Here is a 19,324-nt window from a genome sequence, read left to right on the forward strand (position 1 = left end):
TTTGAGGAGCCCATGATGCCACTCTTCATAGGAGAATCAAATAGGAGAACTACTTGCAAGTGGCCACTTTAAATACCTTTTCTCATGATTTGATAAACCTGGCTATGAAGTTCAAAGCTCAATGAGGTTACAAAACCAATTTAGTGCTTCAGGAAGTCAGTAAAAAGTAGTTAGGAGTGTTCAAATCAAGAAAATGATAAGGGTGCCGATACTTTTGCACCGGTCAAATTTTGTTTAAATGCAGATTGCACATTTTCTGTTAGTACAATAAACCTCATTTGAATCCAGAAATATAACTGAGTCCATCAGTTATTAGATATATGAAACTGAAATACCTGTTGCAAAAACCAAAATTGTTATAAAGAAAAAAGGTTAACATTAATAGGGGTGCCCAAACTTTTACATATGACTGTATACCACCCTCAGCACACAGTTCACCACACATACACCAACCTCGCCACATAAAAGTCCAAACATAAACGTCATCAATCAAAACTCGCCACGCTGTCCCAGAGCTGTTTAAAAGATGAAAAATGAGCTGTGATTGGTTGCTATCAGCAACAGTTTTCTTTGTAGACAGTTGTGGTAACTGAGGCCTATTATTCTTATCATTTCTTTGGTGTTATCGTTCTTCTGTAAAGCTGTAAATAACACAATTTATTACCGTGCCGACACAGACCACCCTCTGACACAGACTGCAGGGGGAGCCCAGTATCACACAGGATAGGATTAGATACATGGCTCAGCAGTCAGTAACACACAGGAGAGGACTAGACACACGGCTCAGCAGTCAGTGTCACACAGGAGAGGATTAGATACACAGCTCAGCAGTCAGTAACACACGGGATAGGATTAGATACACGGCTGAGCAGTCAGTAACACACATGATAGGATTAGGTACACGGCTCAGCAGTCAGTATCACACAGGATAGGATTAGATACACAGCTCAGAAGTCAGTATCACGCAGGAGAGGATTAGATATACAGCTCAGCAGTCAGTAACACACGGGATAGGATTAGATACACGGCTCAGCAGTCAGTGTCACACAGGAGAGGATTAGATACACAGCTCAGCAGTCAGTAACACACGGGATAGGATTAGATACACGGCTGAGCAGTCAGTAACACACATGATAGGATTAGATACACAGCTCAGCAGACAGTATCACACAGGATAGGACTAGATACACAGCTCAGAAGTCAGTATCACGCAGGAGAGGATTAGATATACAGCTCAGCAGTCAGTAACACACGGGATAGGATTAGATACACGGCTCAGCAGTCAGTGTCACACAGGAGAGGATTAGATACACAGCTCAGCAGTCAGTATCACACAGGAGAGGATTAGATACACGGCTCAGCAGTCAGTGTCACTCAGGAGAGGATTAGATACACAGCTCAGCAGTCAGTATCACACAGGAGAGGATTAGATACACGGCTCAGCAGTCAGTGTCACACAGGAGAGGATTAGATACACAGCTCAGCAGTCAGTAACACACATGATAGGATTAGGTACACGGCTCAGCAGTCAGTATCACACAGGATAGGATTAGATACACAGCTCAGCAGTCAGTATCACACAGGATAGGATTAGATACACAGCTCAGCAGACAGTATCACACAGGATAGGACTAGATACACAGCTCAGAAGTCAGTGTCACACAGGAGAGGATTAGATACACGGCTCAGCAGTCAGTATCACACAGGATAGGATTAGATACATGGCTCAGCAGTCAGTATCACGCAGGAGAGGATTAGATATACAGCTCAGCAGTCAGTAACACACGGGATAGGATTAGATACACGGCTCAGCAGTCAGTGTCACACAGGAGAGGATTAGATACACAGCTCAGCAGTCAGTAACACACGGGATAGGATTAGATACACGGCTCAGCAGTCAGTATCACACAGGAGAGGATTAGATACACAGCTCAGCAGTCAGTATCACGCAGGAGAGGATTAGATACACAGCTCAGCAGTCAGTATCACACAGAATAGGATTAGATACACGGCTCAGCAGTCAGTATCACGCAGGAGAGGATTAGATATACAGCTCAGCAGTCAGTATCATACATGATAGGATTTGATACACAGCTCAGCAGTCAGTATCACACAGGATAGGATTAGATACACGGCTCAGCAGTCAGTATCACACAGGAGAGGATTAGATATACAGCTCAGCAGTCAGTAACACACGGGATAGGATTAGATACACGGCTGAGCAGTCAGTAACACACATGATAGGATTAGGTACACGGCTCAGCAGCAGTCAGTATCACACAGGATATGATTAGATACAGCTCAGCAGCCAGTATCACACAGGATAGGATTAGATACAGCTGAGCAGTCAGTATCACACAGGAGAGGATTAGATACATGGCTCAGCAGTCAGTATCACACAGGATAGGATTAGATACACAGCTCAGCAGTCAGTGTCACACAGGAGAGGATTAGATACACAGCTCAGCAGTCAGTATCACGCAGGAGAGGATTAGATACACAGCTCAGCAGTCAGTATCACACAGGATAGGATTAGATACACGGCTCAGCAGTCAGTATCACGCAGGAGAGGATTAGATATACAGCTCAGCAGTCAGTATCATACATGATAGGATTTGATACACAGCTCAGCAGTCAGTATCACACAGGATAGGATTAGATACACGGCTCAGCAGTCAGTATCACACAGGAGAGGATTAGATATACAGCTCAGCAGTCAGTAACACATGGGATAGGATTAGATACACGGCTGAGCAGTCAGTAACACACATGATAGGATTAGGTACATGGCTCAGCAGCAGTCAGTATCACACAGGATATGATTAGATACAGCTCAGCAGCCAGTATCACACAGGATAGGATTAGATACAGCTGAGCAGTCAGTATCACACAGGAGAGGATTAGATACACAGCTCAGCAGTCAGTATCACACAGGATAGGATTATATACACAGCTCAGCAGTCAGTGTCACACAGGAGAGGATTAGATACACTGCTGAGCAGTCAGTATCAGACAGGATAGGATTAGATACATGGCTCAGCAGTCAGTATCACGCAGGATAGGATTAGATACACAGCTCAGCAGACAGTATCACACAGGAGAGGATTAGATACACGGCTGAGCAGTCAGTAACACACGATAGGATTAGATACACGGCTCAGCAGACAGTATCACACAGGAGAGGATACTTGGGTAATCGTTTAGTTAATTTGTGTTGCAAATCTGTAGTGTTGAATATATGATGTGAAATGTTTTTATGTGCAATATAATCATTATAAGCTGTTATAACTAACCACAGTTGGTTACTATGCCCAGGCAACGTCGGGCTCTTCAGCTAGTATACCTATAAAATAATATATATAATATATTATATTGAAGATATAGAGAATATATATACATATATATATATATAATATATTGGATATTTAATGTATTATATATATACTGTACATATCATATATATAATATAAATATACTAAAAATATAATATATAAATATAAAAGATATATATATATATATATATATACAGTGGGGCAAAAAAGTATTTAGTCAGTCAGCAATAGTGCAAGTTCCACCACTTAAAAAGATGAGAGGCGTCTGTAATTTACATCATAGGTAGACCTCAACTATGGGAGACAAACTGAGAAAAAAAAATCCAGAAAATCACATTGTCTGTTTTTTTTCCATTTTATTTGCATATTATGGTGGAAAATAAGTATTTGGTCAGAAACAAGCAATCAAGATTTCTGGCTCTCACAGACCTGTAACTTCTTCTTTAAGAGTCTCCTCTTTCCTCCACTCATTACCTGTAGTAATGGCACCTGTTTAAACTTGTTATCAGTATAAAAAGACACCTGTGCACACCCTCAAACAGTCTGACTCCAAACTCCACTATGATGAAGACCAAAGAGCTGTCAAAGGACACCAGAAACAAAATTGTAGCCCTGCACCAGGCTGGGAAGACTGAATCTGCAATAGCCAACCAGCTTGGAGTGAAGAAATCAACTGTGGGAGCAATAATTAGAAAATGGAAGACATACAAGACCACTGATAATCTCCCTCGATCTGGTGCTCCACACAAAATCCCACCCCGTGGGGTCAGAATGATCACAAGAAAGGTGAGCAAAAATCCCAGAACCACGCGGGGGGACCTAGTGAATGAACTGCAGAGAGCTGGGACCAATGTAACAAGGCCTACCATAAGTAACACACTACGCCACCATGGACTCAGATCCTGCAGTGCCAGACGTGTCCCACTGCTTAAGCCTGTACATGTCCGGGCCCGTCTGAAGTTTGCTAGAGAGCATTTGGATGATCCAGAGGAGTTTTGGGAGAATGTCCTATGGTCTGATGAAACCAAACTGGAACTGTTTGGTAGAAACACAACTTGTCGTGTTTGGAGGAAAAAGAATACTGAGTTGCATCCATCAAACACCATACCTACTGTAAAGCATGGTGGTGGAAACATCATGCTTTGGGGCTGTTTCTCTGCAAAGGGGCCAGGACGACTGATCCGGGTACATGAAAGAATGAATGGGGCCATGTATCGTGAGATTTTGAGTGCAAACCTCCTTCCATCAGCAAGGGCATTGATGATGAAACGTGGCTGGGTCTTTGAACATGACAATGATCCAAAGCACACCGCCAGGGCAACGAAGGAGTGGCTTCGTAAGAAGCATTTCAAGGTCCTGGAGTGGCCTAGCCAGTCTCCAGATCTCAACCCTATAGAAAACCTTTGGAGGGAGTTGAAAGTCCGTGTTGCCAAGCGAAAAGCCAAAAACATCACTGCTCTAGAGGAGATCTGCATGGAGGAATGGGCCAACATACCAACAACAGTGTGTGGCAACCTTGTGAAGACTTACAGAAAACGTTTGACCTCTGTCATTGCCAACAAAGGATATATCACAAAGTATTGAGATGAAATTTTGTTTCTGACCAAATACTTATTTTCCACCATAATATGCAAATAAAATGAAAAAAAAAACAGACAATGTGATTTTCTGGATTTTTTTTTCTCAGTTTGTCTCCCATAGTTGAGGTCTACCTATGATGTAAATTACAGACGCCTCTCATCTTTTTAAGTGGTGGAACTTGCACTATTGCTGACTGACTAAATACTTTTTTGCCCCACTGTATATATATACATACATGTTAGTGCCAAATACAATTAGTCTAGTGTTGGCTCTAAATTACGGACATGTATTTAATTAATAAATGATTATTTCCAGGAACAAAATGGCGTGGGGTCCCCTTATAATTTATAGACATCAACACTATACTAATTGTATTTTTCACTGACATATACACTCACTGGCCACTTTATTAGGTACACCATGCTAGTAAGGGGTTGGACCCCCTTTTGCCTTCAGAACTGCCTCAATTCTTCGTGGCAGAGATTCAACAAGGTGCTGGAAGCATTCCTCAGAGATTTTGGACCATATTGACATGATGGCATCACACAGTTGGCGCAGATTTGTCGGCTGCACATCCCTGATGCGAATCTCCCGTTCCACCACATCCCAAAGATGCTCTATTGGATTGAGATCTGGTGACTGAGGAGGCCATTTGAGTACAGTAAACTCATTGTCATGTTCAAGAAACCAATCTGAGATGATTCGAGCTTTAGGACATGGCGCATTATCCTGCTGAAAGTAGCCATCAGATGTTGGGTACATTGTGGTCATAAAGGGATGGACATGGTCAGCAACAATACTCAGGTAGGCTGTGGCGTTGCAACGATGCTCAATTGGTACCAAGGGGCCCAAAGAGTGCCCAGAAAAAATTCCCCACACCATGACACCACCACCACCAGCCTGAACCGTTGATACAAGGCAGGATGGATCCATGCTTTCATGTTGTTTACGCCAAATTCTGACCCTACCATCCGAATGTCGCAGCAGAAATCGAGACTCATCAGACCAGGCAACGTTTTTCCAATCTTCTACTGTCCAATTTCGATGAGCTTGTGCAAATTGTAGCCTCAGTTTCCTGTTCTTAGCTGAGAGGAGTGGTACCCAGTGTGGTCTTCTGCTGCTGTAGCCCATCTGCCTCAAAGTTCGACGCACTGTGCGTTCAGAGATGCTCTTCTGGCCACCTTGGTTGTAACGGGTGGCAATTTGAGTCACTGTTGCCTTTCTATCAGCTCGAACCAGTCTGCCCATTCTCCTCTGACCTCTGGCATCAACATGGCATTTCCGGCCACAGAACTGCCGCTCCCTGGATTTTTTTTCTTTTTCGGACCATTCTCTGTAAACCCTAGAGATGGTTGTGCGTGAAAATCCCAGTAGATCAGCAGTTTCTGAAATTCTCAGACCAGCCCTTCTGGCACCAACAATCATGCCACGTTCAAAGGCACTCAAATCACCTTTCTTCCCCATACTGATGCTCGGTTTGAACTGCAGGAGATTGTCTTGACCATGTCTACATGCCTAAATGCACTGAGTTGCCGCCATGTGATTGGCTGATTAGAAATTAAGTCTTAACACACAGTTGGACAGGTGTACCTAATAAAGTGGCCAGTGAGTGTATATAAATATATATATTTACAATATATATTTTATATGTATAGATTATATATACTGTATATATATAGAAATCAAGGCAGAAAAGTCCAGCAAGCGGAAACTTCAGGAGGTATAATAAAATCCAAGAATTTTTATTGCAGATAATTTAAAAAATTCAGAGTTCAGTAACAAGATGCAGACATAATGCTGAACAGACTACACGTTTCGGCGGTAACAACTGTCGCCTTCTTCACCGCCGAAACGCGTAGTCTGTTCAGCATTATGTCTTCATCTTGTTACTGAACTCTGGATTTTTTAAATTATCTGCGATAAAAATTCTTGGATTTTATTATACCTCCTGAAGTTTCCGCTTGCTGGACTTTACTGCCTTGATTTCTACATTGTTGGACTTGTTCCCAGTCTTGGTCCGTGCAACACAGAGGAAACAGGTATTTACCATCCAGAGTTCGGAGGTTAGCTGGTCTATGTGTTGTTTTGATACTGTATATATATATTATATGTATATATATCATATATATATATATATATATATATATATATATATACACTGTATATTGCACAGTAAGATTGAACAAAAGCCATTAATTCATTTGTCGGCTTCTGTAAAATCAGAATGGAAGGAGCGCCGTTTGACTTTTTCAATGTAAAATTGTCTGGAATTCAGATTGGACGCCATGTCACGTTTGGTGAGCCCCGATGTGCCTAAACAGTGGAAACCCCCCACAAGTGACCCCATTTTGGAAACTAGACAACCCAAGGAACTTATCTAGATGTGTGGTGAGAACTTTGACCCCCCAAGGGCTTCAAAGAGGTTTATAACGTACAGCCGTACAATTAAAAAAAAGCATATTTTTTCCACAAAAATGATCTCTTCACTCCCAATTTTTATTTTCCCAAGGGTAACAGGACCCCAAAAGTTATTGTGCAATTTGTCCTGAGTATGCTGATGCCCCATGTGTGGGGGTAAACGACTATTTGGGCGCATGGCAGAGCTCAGTAGGGAAGCAGCGCTATTTGACTTTATTGGCTGGAATTGAGATCGGAAGCCATGATGCATTTGGAAAGCCCCTGATGTGCCAAAACAGTGGAAACCCCCACAAATGACACCATTTTGGAAACTAGACCCCCCAAGGAACTTATCTAGATTTGTGGTGAGAACGTTGAACCCCCAAGGGCTTCACAGAAGTTAGTAACGCCCGGGTGAGAAAATTTAAAAAAATCATATTTTTTCCACAAACATGATTTTTTAGTCCCCAATTTTTTTTATTTTCTCAAGGGTAACAGGAGAAACTGGTCCCCAAAAGTTGTTGTCCAATTTTTCCTGAGTACCGTGATATCCCATATGTGGGAGAAAACTACTGTATGGGCACACGTCGGGGCTTGGAAGGGAAGTAGTGACGTTTTGGAATGCAGACTTTGATGGAATGGTCTGCGGGTGTCATGTTGCCTTTGGAGAGCCCCTGATGTGCCTAAACTGTGGAAACCCCCCACAAGTGACCCCATTTTGGAAACTAGACCGCCCAAGGAACTTATCTAGATGTGTGGTGAGCACTTTGAACCCCCAAGGGCTTCAAAGAGGTTTATAACGTACAGCCGTACAATTAAAAAAAAGCATATTTTTTCCACAAAAATGATCTCTTCACTCCCAATTTTTATTTTCCCAAGGGTAACAGGACCCCAAAAGTTATTGTGCAATTTGTCCTGAGTATGCTGATGCCCCATGTGTGGGGGTAAACGACTATTTGGGCGCATGGCAGAGCTCAGTAGGGAAGCAGCGCCATTTGACTTTATTGGCTGGAATTGAGATCGGAAGCCATGATGCATTTGGAAAGCCCCTGATGTGCCAAAACAGTGGAAACCCCCACAAATGACACCATTTTGGAAACTAGACCCCCCAAGGAACTTATCTAGATTTGTGGTGAGAACGTTGAACCCCCAAATGCTTCACAGAAGTTTATAACGTAGAGCCATAAAAATAAAAAAATCTAATTTTTTTTTCCACAAAAATTATATTTTTGCCCCAACTTTTTATTTTCCCAAGGGTAACAGGAGAAATTGGACCTCAAAAGTTGTTGTGCAATTTGTCCTGAGTAGGCTGATAACCCATATGTGGGGGTAAACCACTGTTTGGGCGCATGGCAGAGCTTGGAAGGGAAGGAGCACCGTTTGACTTTTTCAACGCAGAATTGGCTGGAATTGAGATCAGACGCCATGTTGTATTTGGAGAGCACCTGATGTGCCTAAACAGTGGAAACCCCCCAATTTTAACTCCAACCTTAACCCCAACACACCCCTAACCCTAATCTCAGCCCTAGCCCTAGCACTAACCCTAACCCTAGCCCTAACCCTAAAGGGAAAATGGAAATAAATACATTTTTTTTAAATTCTATTATTTTTCCCTAAGGGGGTGATAACGGGGGGTTTGATTTACTATTTATGGCGGTTTTTATTTTTGGCAGCTGTCATACGCTAATAGACGCTTTTTATTGTAAAAATAGTTTTTGCATCACCACATTTTGAGAGCTATAATTTTTCCATATTTTGACCCACCGAGTCATGTGAGGTCTTATTTTTTGCAGGATGAGTTGACGTTTTTATTGGTACCATTTTCGGGCATGTGAGATTTTTTGATCGCTTTTTATTCCGATTTTTGGGACGCAGAATGAACAAAAAAACAGCATTTCATGAATTTCTTTTGGGAGTGCGTTTACACCGTTCCGCATGCGGTAAATTTGATAAAGCGGTTTTATTCTTCGGGTCAGTACGGTTACAGCGATACCTCATTTATATCGTTTTTTCATGTTTTGGCGCTTTTATACAATGAAAACAATTTTAGATAAAAAATAATTATTTTTGCATCGCTTTATTCTACGAGCTATAACTTTTCTATTTTTTCACTGATGATGCTGTTTGGTGGCTCACTTTTTGTGGGACAAGATGACGTTTTCAGTGGTACCATGGTTATTTATATCCGTGTTTTTGATCGCGCATTATTGCACATTTTGTTCGGCGGTATGATGATAAAGCATTGTTTTTTGCTTTGTTTTTTTATTTAAGGGGTTCATTAAAGGAGTTAACTAGTGGGACAGTTTTATAGGGCGGGTCGTTATGGATGCGGCAATACTAAATATGTGTACTTTTATTGTTTTTTTTTAATTTCCAAAAAATGAATTTATTTGGGAATATTTTTTTTTAATTTGTTTAGGGATTTTTTTATAAATTATTTTTACACTTTTTTTAACTTTATTTTCTTGTCCAAGAGGGGGACATCACTGGAAAGTGTCAGATCGCTGATCTGACAGTTTGCACAGCACTCTGTCAGATCAGCGATCTGACAGGCGCTGCACAGGCTTCCTCCTTGCCTGCTCTCTGCAGGCACTGAGGAAGCCACCTCCCTGCAGGCCCCCGCGGCCATCTTGGATCTGGGGGCCTGCAAGGAAGGAGGCCCCCAGAGCAGGGGTCTCAGGGAAGCACAGAGACCAATGCTTCCCTAATCCCCCCGGTACACTGCGATCATGTTTGATTGTAGTGTGCCAGTGGTTAACGTGTCGGGGGCAGTCCATGACCGCCCCTGACACATAGTTCCGGGTATCAGCTTACCTCTCTGCTGGTCATTCATTCTGGCAGTCGTTTTACAGCGGCATTAGCACAATCCTGTTGTAAACCACTTAACCCCTTCTGATGGATTGCAGCGGGGGATGTGACTGAGCAGTGGAGAGGTAAGGATATTGTTGTTTTTTTGTTTTATTTTTGTTACAGGTCCATGGTTTATTTATAGATTAGCAGAGGAATAAATATGGTCAAAAACTTGATGTCTTTATTTCATTAAAATAATTTTTAATTAATGTATGTGTGTTTTTTTAACCCTTTAATAGTCTAGGGTTAATAATGGAGAGGTGTCTTATTGACACCTCTCCATTATTAATTGGCTTAATGTCACCTTTCAATAGCAAGGTGACATTAACCCATTCTTGTTAACCCATTAGCCACTGCTACAGGGCAATGGGAATAGAGAGTCTAAGTGCCAGAAAAAGGCGCATCTTATAGATGCGTCTTTTCTGGGGTGTCTGGGGGCAGATTTTTGTAGCCAGGGGGGGCCAAAAACAATGGTCTCACTCAAGGCTATTAGTATCTGCCCTCACTCACTGGCCTTGGTGGAGCAAATTGCGCGGGAGCCCACGCAATTTTTTTTTCATTGAATTTACCCCTTAATTTAACACCTATATGTCCCAAATTTTACACACATACCCTAATATAATTATTAGTCAAAGACATATAAAAAACTAAATGAAATAAAATGGTTTACTGCATCTAAACCATGTCACATATCCTGTCGGCTTTTGCAATTATTTCACAAATCCGACAAATGAATTAACGGCTATTATATCTATATCTCTATCAAATATATATACTGTAATGTGTATATATTGTGGCAGGGCTAAGGGTCGTGTAATTGATGGGAGATATGTGTCTCATAAATGGCTTATCTCCATAATGTAAGGCAGAAGTAAAGCATACCAGATATTGTTATTGTTTTTGTTTGAAGGACCTGTGGTGAGGTCAGTCATGTGACCAGTCAGCTGCTGGGAACGTGGGTGTGGCTACAGCCTTATAATGTGACCTGCTCCTGAACCAGGGAGCTGTATGTGGGGAGGACTACACCTCCCAGCATGTGCTGAGACTCGCGGTCTGAGTCTGCAACCACGAAGGTTTATGTTTTGTTTGCCTAAACTAGAGGCTATTTTTGGTGATATGCTGTTTTATGGTTTATGACAGAAATAAACCTCATGAACTTTGGAAGAACCGGTCTCCTGATTGTCTCCCGCTGCACCTGAGCGAGTCACATCCCCACAATTGGTGGTACACGTGCGGGCAGCGGTCCCAGCAGAGACTTGAGACAGTTGCTGCATGTCCTGGGTGAAGTTTGCAGTGGGGCAACAAGCATTGCCTGGAATCATGGAGGACCTCATGAAACACCTGGTCCAGTCCCAGGCACTGCAGCAGGAAACCAACAAGCTGTTGTTACAGCAGATCCAGCAAGGCCAGCAGGAGCAGCGGCAGCAGTTCCAGCAGAGCCAGCAGGAACAACGGCAGCAGATGCAGCTTCTGGCAACCGCCATCCAGGAGGGCAGGACGAGCGCCCCAACCCCAGGTCGGGCTGATGCCACCGACGTCGAGAAGGCGGTAAGACGCGCATTACAAAAAATGACCCCTGAGGATGATGTGGAGGCCTTCCTGACGGTGTTTGAGAGGGTGGCTGAGAGGGAAAAACTTCAGCCAGAGCGGTGGGCGGAGGTACTGGCCCCTTACCTAACGGGGGAGCCCCAGAAGGCGTACTTTGACCTGACGGTACAAGATGCCACAGAGTGTCCCAAATTAAAAGCGGAAATTCTCGCACGCTTGGGGGTAACAATGACTACCAGGGCACAGCGAGTTCATCGCTGGGCCTATCACCGGGACAAACCCCCGCGCTCCCAAATGTTTGACCTGTTGCACCTGGTCCAGAAATGGCTGCAGCCAGAGTCGGCTTCCCCTGCACAGATGGTAGAGCGAGTTGTGATGGATCGGTTTGTGCATTCTCTGCCGAGACCTCTACAGACTTGGGTTGCCCAGGGTGATCCCCAAAATGCTGATGAACTGGTTGGGCTGGTCGAGAGATACCAGGGGATGGAAGGTTCCTTGGGGAAGCAGCCCATTCCATATTGGGGGTCCCAGCAGGGGGCGGAGTCACAAAAAGGGGTGGTGCGTCCAAGGTCAAAAGGGGCGGGGGAGGCGGTGCCCAAGGTCCCCTCGGGTGTTATTTGCTGGAAGTGTCATGGGCCAGGACATATAGCGGCCCGTTGTCCCCAGACCACCGAGCAGATGGACTGCAGCATGGGACGCCGTAGTTCATACTACGCATATCCAGCTTGCAGTGTGAACTCGCTACCTAACAAGGGGCCACAAGCGTGTCCCGTGAAGGTGAACGGTCGAGCAGTAATGGCGCTTCTGGACTCCGGGAGCTTGGTGACCCTTGTGAGGGCCAGTTTTCCTCTAAACATACTCCCGGGTAGAAAGATTGGTGTTCGGTGCATACATGGCGATGCAAAGGACTACCCTATGGCTAGGGTGAAGATTGAAACGGCGCATGGCACCGAGTCGCATGAAGTTGGCGTTGTTCGAGACTTGTTGCATCCCATAATTATTGGCCGGGATTTCTGTCTGTTTTGGGATCTGTGGGGGATGGGTTCTGAGTGTGTTAGCAAGAGCAGGGAACCAATCCACCCCACTGAGGTATCGCCACCACCAGAGGCAGACGAGTTCCCTTTATGTGTCCTTGTTGGGGATGAAGAGGAAGGGTCCCCTGTACCTGACATCCCGGAGTTAGGGGTGGCCGGGGAAAATTTTGGGACTGCCCAACATAGGGACCCCACACTAAGGGAAGCCTTTAACAATGTCACCGTCATTAATGGGGTTGCACAAGAGCCGGGAGCAGACACAAGGTTTCCCCATTTTATGTTGAGTGGGGAATTGTTGTACCGGGTCACGAAAATAAGGGAGGAGGTGGCAGAGCAGTTAATAGTACCAGGCCCCTATAGACGAAAAGTGTTGGACATGGCCCATTCACACATCTTGGGGGGACACCTGGGGGTGGAAAAAACCCAGGAACGGATTGTACAGAGGTTCTATTGGCCTGGGTGTCACCGGGAAATAGTAAACTATTGCAGGTCCTGCCCGACATGTCAGTTAACTGCCCCCACATCTCATTTTCGGAACCCTCTTGTGCCACTGCCCATTATTGAGGTGCCATTTGAGAGAATTGCCATGGACTTGGTCGGTCCCTTAGTTAAATCAGCTCGGGGCCATCAGTATATATTAGTCATCCTGGACTATGCCACACGCTATCCTGAGGCCATTCCCTTGAGAAACTCCTCTGCGAAGAGTATAGCCCGTGAGCTGGTCCATGTGTTTTCCCGGACGGGTTTGCCGAAGGAGATCCTGACCGACCAGGGGACACCTTTTATGAGCAAGGTGATGAGAGAATTGTGCAGAGTCTTGCAAATTTCCCAGCTGAGGACTTCAGTGTACCATCCACAGTCAGATGGCCTTGTTGAGAGGTTTAACAAGACCCTGAAGAGCATGCTGAGAAAAGTCATAGAGGAAGATGGTAGAGACTGGGATTGTCTCTTACCGTATTTACTGTTTTCTATCCGTGAAGTTCCCCAGGCCTCCACGGGGTTCTCCCCCTTCGAGCTTCTGTACGGCCGGCATCCGCGAGGTCTCCTAGATATAGCCAAGGAAACCTGGGAAGCCGAAGTCACGCCCCACAGAAGCGTCATTGAGCATGTGGCACTGATGCAGCAGAGGGTTGCGAAGGTGATGCCCATTGTTAAAGAACATCTCCGCCAGGCACAAGAGGCTCAGGCCAGGGTCTACAACCGGTCAGCCAGAGTGAGGCAGTTCAACCCTGGAGACCGAGTTCTCGTGCTAATACCGACGGTGGAAAGTAAGTTCTTGGCCAAGTGGCAAGGGCCATATGAGGTGGTGGAGAAACTGGGAGACGTAAACTACAAGATCCACCAACCCGGAAGACGGAAGCCATACCAGGTTTACCATGTTAACCTTATCAAGCCGTGGCAAGATAGAGAGCCAGCGGTAACTCCGTGCTTGCTGGGCAACCTAGAAGGGGATGTTGGAGCCGTTACCATAGCGGAGACTCTATCGAAGGCCCAGAAGCAGCAGTGCCGGGAGTTACTCCAGAAAAACCGCGACCTGTTCTCAGAGTTGCCGGGGTGCACAAAGGTGGTGGAGCACGAAATTCTGACCGAGCCACATGTGCGGGTGAACGTGAAACCATATCGTATTCCTGAGGCCCGGCGAGAGGTAATCTCCAAGGAGGTGCAGCGTATGTTGAAGCTCGGGGTCATTGAGGAATCCAAGAGCGGCTGGTCGAGCCCGATTGTCCTGGTCCCAAAACCTGATGGTGAATGGAGGTTCTGCAACGATTACCGGAAGCTGAATGAGGTCTCCAAGTTCGACGCTTATCCCATGCCACGCGTTTATGAGCTCATCGAGAGACTTGGACCTGCCAGGTACATAACCACTTTGGATCTGACCAAGGGATATTGGCAGATCCCCATGGCACAGGAAGCCAAGGAGAAGACGGCATTCTCCACACCAGACGGGTGCTTCCAGTATGTCCGGATGCCGTTTGGCCTACAGGGAGCTCCAGCAACCTTCCAGAGGGCGATGGATAGAATCCTTGCACCTCATAAGCTATACGCTGCCGCATACCTGGATGATATCGTCATCTTTACCCCGGACTGGGAGACTCACCTGGAAAAGGTCCAAGCAGTGTTTGACGCTCTAAGAGAGGCGGGGTTTACAATAAACCCGAAGAAGTGTGCCTTGGGGAGAGAAGAAGCCAAGTACCTCGGATATGTAGTGGGGCGTGGCGAGATCAAACCCCAAATCAATAAAGTGGAGGCAATTCAAACATGGCCGAGACCTCTGTCAAAGAAGCAAGTTAAAGCCTTCCTGGGGATTGTGGGATATTACAGGAGGTTTATCCCAAACTTCGCCACAATGGCTGCACCTCTAACTGATCTGCTTAAAGGGACAAAGTCAGTGATGGTCAGCTGGTCCGAAGAAGCAGAGTCAGCCTTCCAAGAAATGAAGGGAGCTCTTTGTAAGCAGCCTGTTTTGGTGGCCCCAGACTTTAAACGTGAATTTGTCCTCCAGACAGATGCCTCAGATGTCGGGGTAGGAGCTGTCCTTTCCCAAGAGATACGTGGGGAGGAGCATCCTGTTCTCTACTTGAGTAGGAAGTTGACTTCTTGTGAGAGAAATTACTCAGTTGTAGAGAAGGAGTGTTTGGCCATAAAATGGGCAGTGGACACATTACGGTACTACCTGGTGGGACGGAAGTTTAGGTTAATATCCGACCATGCCCCACTCAGGTGGATGAGGGAAACCAAGGGCAAGAATGCTAGGGTCACCCGCTGGTTCTTAGCCCTACAAGACTTCAGTTTCCATGTAGAGCATAGGGCCGGGAAGCTACATGGGAATGCCGATGCCCTCTCCAGAATCCCTTGCCTGGTAGGTGAAAGTGCCAAGCCCCACGGCTTTAGGCAGAGGGGGGAGGTATGTGGCAGGGCTAAGGGTCGTGTAATTGATGGGAGATATGTGTCTCATAAATGGCTTATCTCCATAATGTAAGGCAGAAGTAAAGCATACCAGATATTGTTATTGTTTTTGTTTGAAGGACCTGTGGTGAGGTCAGTCATGTGACCAGTCAGCTGCTGGGAACGTGGGTGTGGCTACAGCCTTATAATGTGACCTGCTCCTGAACCAGGGAGCTGTATGTGGGGAGGACTACACCTCCCAGCATGTGCTGAGACTCGCGGTCTGAGTCTGCAACCACGAAGGTTTATGTTTTGTTTGCCTAAGCTAGAGGCTATTTTTGGTGATATGCTGTTTTATGGTTTATGACAGAAATAAACCTCATGAACTTTGGAAGAACCGGTCTCCTGATTGTCTCCCGCTGCACCTGAGCGAGTCACATCCCCACAATATATATATATATATATGTGTGTGTGCGTGAGACATATATATATATATACACATATATATACTGTATATACACACCTATTCTACGCGTATATATCTATTCTATTGTAACCTATTCTATTCTTTACTGCAGGGTTCTCCAACTCCAGTCCTCAAGGCCCACCAACAGGTCATGTTTTCAGGATTTCCTTAGTATTGCTCAGGTGATAATTGCATCACCTGTGCAATACGAAGGAAATCCTGAAAACATGACCTGTTGGTGGGCCTTGAGGACTGGAGTTGGGCAACCCTGCTTTACTGTACGCGGCATCTGCCGGCTCTTTTACTTTATGTGCTGTTTCCCTGTTTTTTTTTGCTACATATATATATATATATATACAGTGGCATTTAAAAGTTTGGGCACCCCTAGTCAAAATTACTGTTATTGTGACCAGTTAAGCAAGTTGAAGATGGAATGATCTCTAAAAGGGCTAAAGTTAAAGATGACACATTTTCTCTGTATTTTAGGCCAACAAAAATTATATATTGTCATTTTTTACATTTTAAAAATTACAATAAGGACAATAGGCCAATGCAAAAGTTTGGTCACCCTGCATAGTTAGTACCTAGTAGCACTCCCTTTTAAAATATCACAGCTTGTAAACGCTTTTAGTAGCCAGCCAAGAGTCTTTCAATTCTTGTTTGATGGATTTTCATCCATTCTTCCATGGAAAATTCTTCCATTTCTGTGAGATTCCTGGGTCGTCTTGCATGAACGGCTATTTTGAGGACTAGCCACAGATTTTCAATGATGATCGAATCGGGTGACTGTGAGGGCCATTGAAAAACCTCTAGCTATCGCCTTTTGAGGTAGTCTATTGTGGATTTTGATGTGTGTGATCATTATCCATTTGTAGAAGCCATCCTGTTTTCAAATTCAGCTTTTTTACACATGGTGTTATGTTTGCATCAAGAATTTGTTGAAATTTCATTGACTGCATTCTTCCCTCTACCTGTGAAATGTTCCCTGTGCCATTGTCTGCAACACAACTCCAAAGCATGATTGATCCATCCAAATGCTTAATGGTTGGACAGATGTTCTTTTCCTGAAATTCTATGCAATTTTTTCTCTGCAAATACCTTTGATCATTGCGACCAAAGAGTTTTATTTTAACTTCAATGATTCACAGGACTTGTTTCTAAAATGCATTGGGCTTGTTTAGATGATCTTTTGCATACCTCTGATGCTAAATTTTATGGTGAGAGTGCAGGAGAGGTTTTCTTCTGATGACTCTTCCATGAAGGCCATATTTGATAAGGTGTCTCTGAACAGTAGAACAATTACCACAACTCCAGAATCTGCTAAATCTTTCTGAAGATCTTTTGCAGTCAAGTGGGGGTTCTGATATGCCGTTCTAGCAATCCTACAAGTAGCTCTCTCTGAAATTTTGCTTGGCCTTCCAGACCTTATCTTGACCTCCACTGTTCCTGTAAACTGCTATTTCTGAATTACATATTGAACTGAGGAAAGGACAACTTGAAAACGCTTTGCTATCTTCTTATAGCCTTCTCCTGCTTTGTGGGCCTCCACCATTTTCATTTTCAGAGTGCTAGGCAGCTGCTTAAAAGAACCCATGGTGGCTGTTTTTTTGCACAAGGTTAGAGGAGGCTATGTGTTTCTAAACCTGTGGAATCTGCATCAGCTGGCCTTTCCTAACATTGAGGGTGAACAAGCCATATCCCTTACAGGCTAATTAAGGTCTGAAACCTTGGTCAAAGTTATCTGAGCACACAAATCTCCAAAGGTGCCCAAACCTTAGCATCGGACCCTTTTTCTTTTTGTAATTTTTAAAATGTGAAAAAATTACAATGTGTATTACTTTTTATCCTAAAATACAAAACAAATGTGTCATCTTTAACTTTAGGCCTTTTAGAGATAATTTTATCTTCAACTTGCTTAACTGTTCACAATAACAGTAATTTTGACCAGGGGTGCCTAAACTTTTGCATGCCACTGTGTGTGTGTGTGTGTGTGTGTGTGTGTGTGTATATATATATATATATTTATATGTTTTGAAGATTCTTTTGTTTTAAAACAATGTGTACAGTTTTTTTTTTACAATGCTGTTTTAACATGAGTTTTTACATGTAGAGAACTGCTCTATGTAAAACCTCATGTTAAAATCAGATTGCATACGGATTGCATATGCATGTCATACGGAAAAATCGCATGGAAATCGCATTACACTCGCATGACACGCATAGCACTCGTCTGAATTTTTGATCCTGAAATCGGGCCACTTTTTTTTAATCACAAATGGGGATGAGCCCTTAGCAATACTGCAGGAGATATTCATTACACGTGACAGGAGAAATAACTACTTCATGATGAGGACGACATCTTCATCTTCTACTACGGCTCTAGAAACATATTTGGCCAGAGTCCGTCACTGACTCCATCGCCACCGGCCGTCTATATGAAGGTTTCCCGTCTTCCCCGCACTGTAATCTTCTATCACGTTAGATCTCATGTCTGATTCACACACAGAAGGTGTGAGAGTTTGGGTGAATGCCCTCCGTCCCCGAGTACTTGATAGTATGGGGTGGTCTAGATACGGCGATACTTACAGGCCTAATAATGGTGTCTGGGCCTGCAATGTATGAACGTCTATTAGGCCAGGCCAGAGGCAGAGTCCAATAAGTTACCTTTTAATGCCCCCATACACATTAGACTAAAGTAATAAAGTAATCACTGATTTCGGGGGAGTTTGGTTGTGAAGAAACCAGAGTATATCTTAATTACCCAGACAACTATGTTTTGCAAACCAAGAAGAAGTGACTTTTTGTCTGTATATTGGCTTGTCATTTACCGTATAAACTCGCGTATAAGCCGAGATTTACAGCCCATTTTTTAAGGTTGAAAGTCCCCCTTTCGGCTTATACGCAATTCATATATGCCAGGGGGTTGGTGGAGGAGGGGGAGTGGGGGTGTCAGATCATACTTACCCCCTGGCGTGGTCTCTGCAGCCCCCCACTTCTCCCACGGTCTCTGGCGCCTTCCTTCAGTGGTCACGTGGTACCGCTCATTAAAGTCATGAATATGCACATATTCATGACTTTAATGAGCGGTATCACGTGACCACTGAAGGAAGTAATAGCTGCCGGAGAACATGGGGGAAGCGGGGCTGCAGAGACCACGCCAGGAGGGGGTGAGTATATGTGATATTCACCTTTCCCCAGTCCATCGCTGTGCACCGCTCTGTCCTCCGCGT

The sequence above is a fragment of the Dendrobates tinctorius genome, unplaced genomic scaffold (genome assembly GCF_039654945.1).
Source record: "Dendrobates tinctorius isolate UK_male_01 unplaced genomic scaffold, ASM3965494v1 ptg000126l, whole genome shotgun sequence".
NCBI classification, from domain to species: Eukaryota; Metazoa; Chordata; class Amphibia; order Anura; family Dendrobatidae; genus Dendrobates; species Dendrobates tinctorius.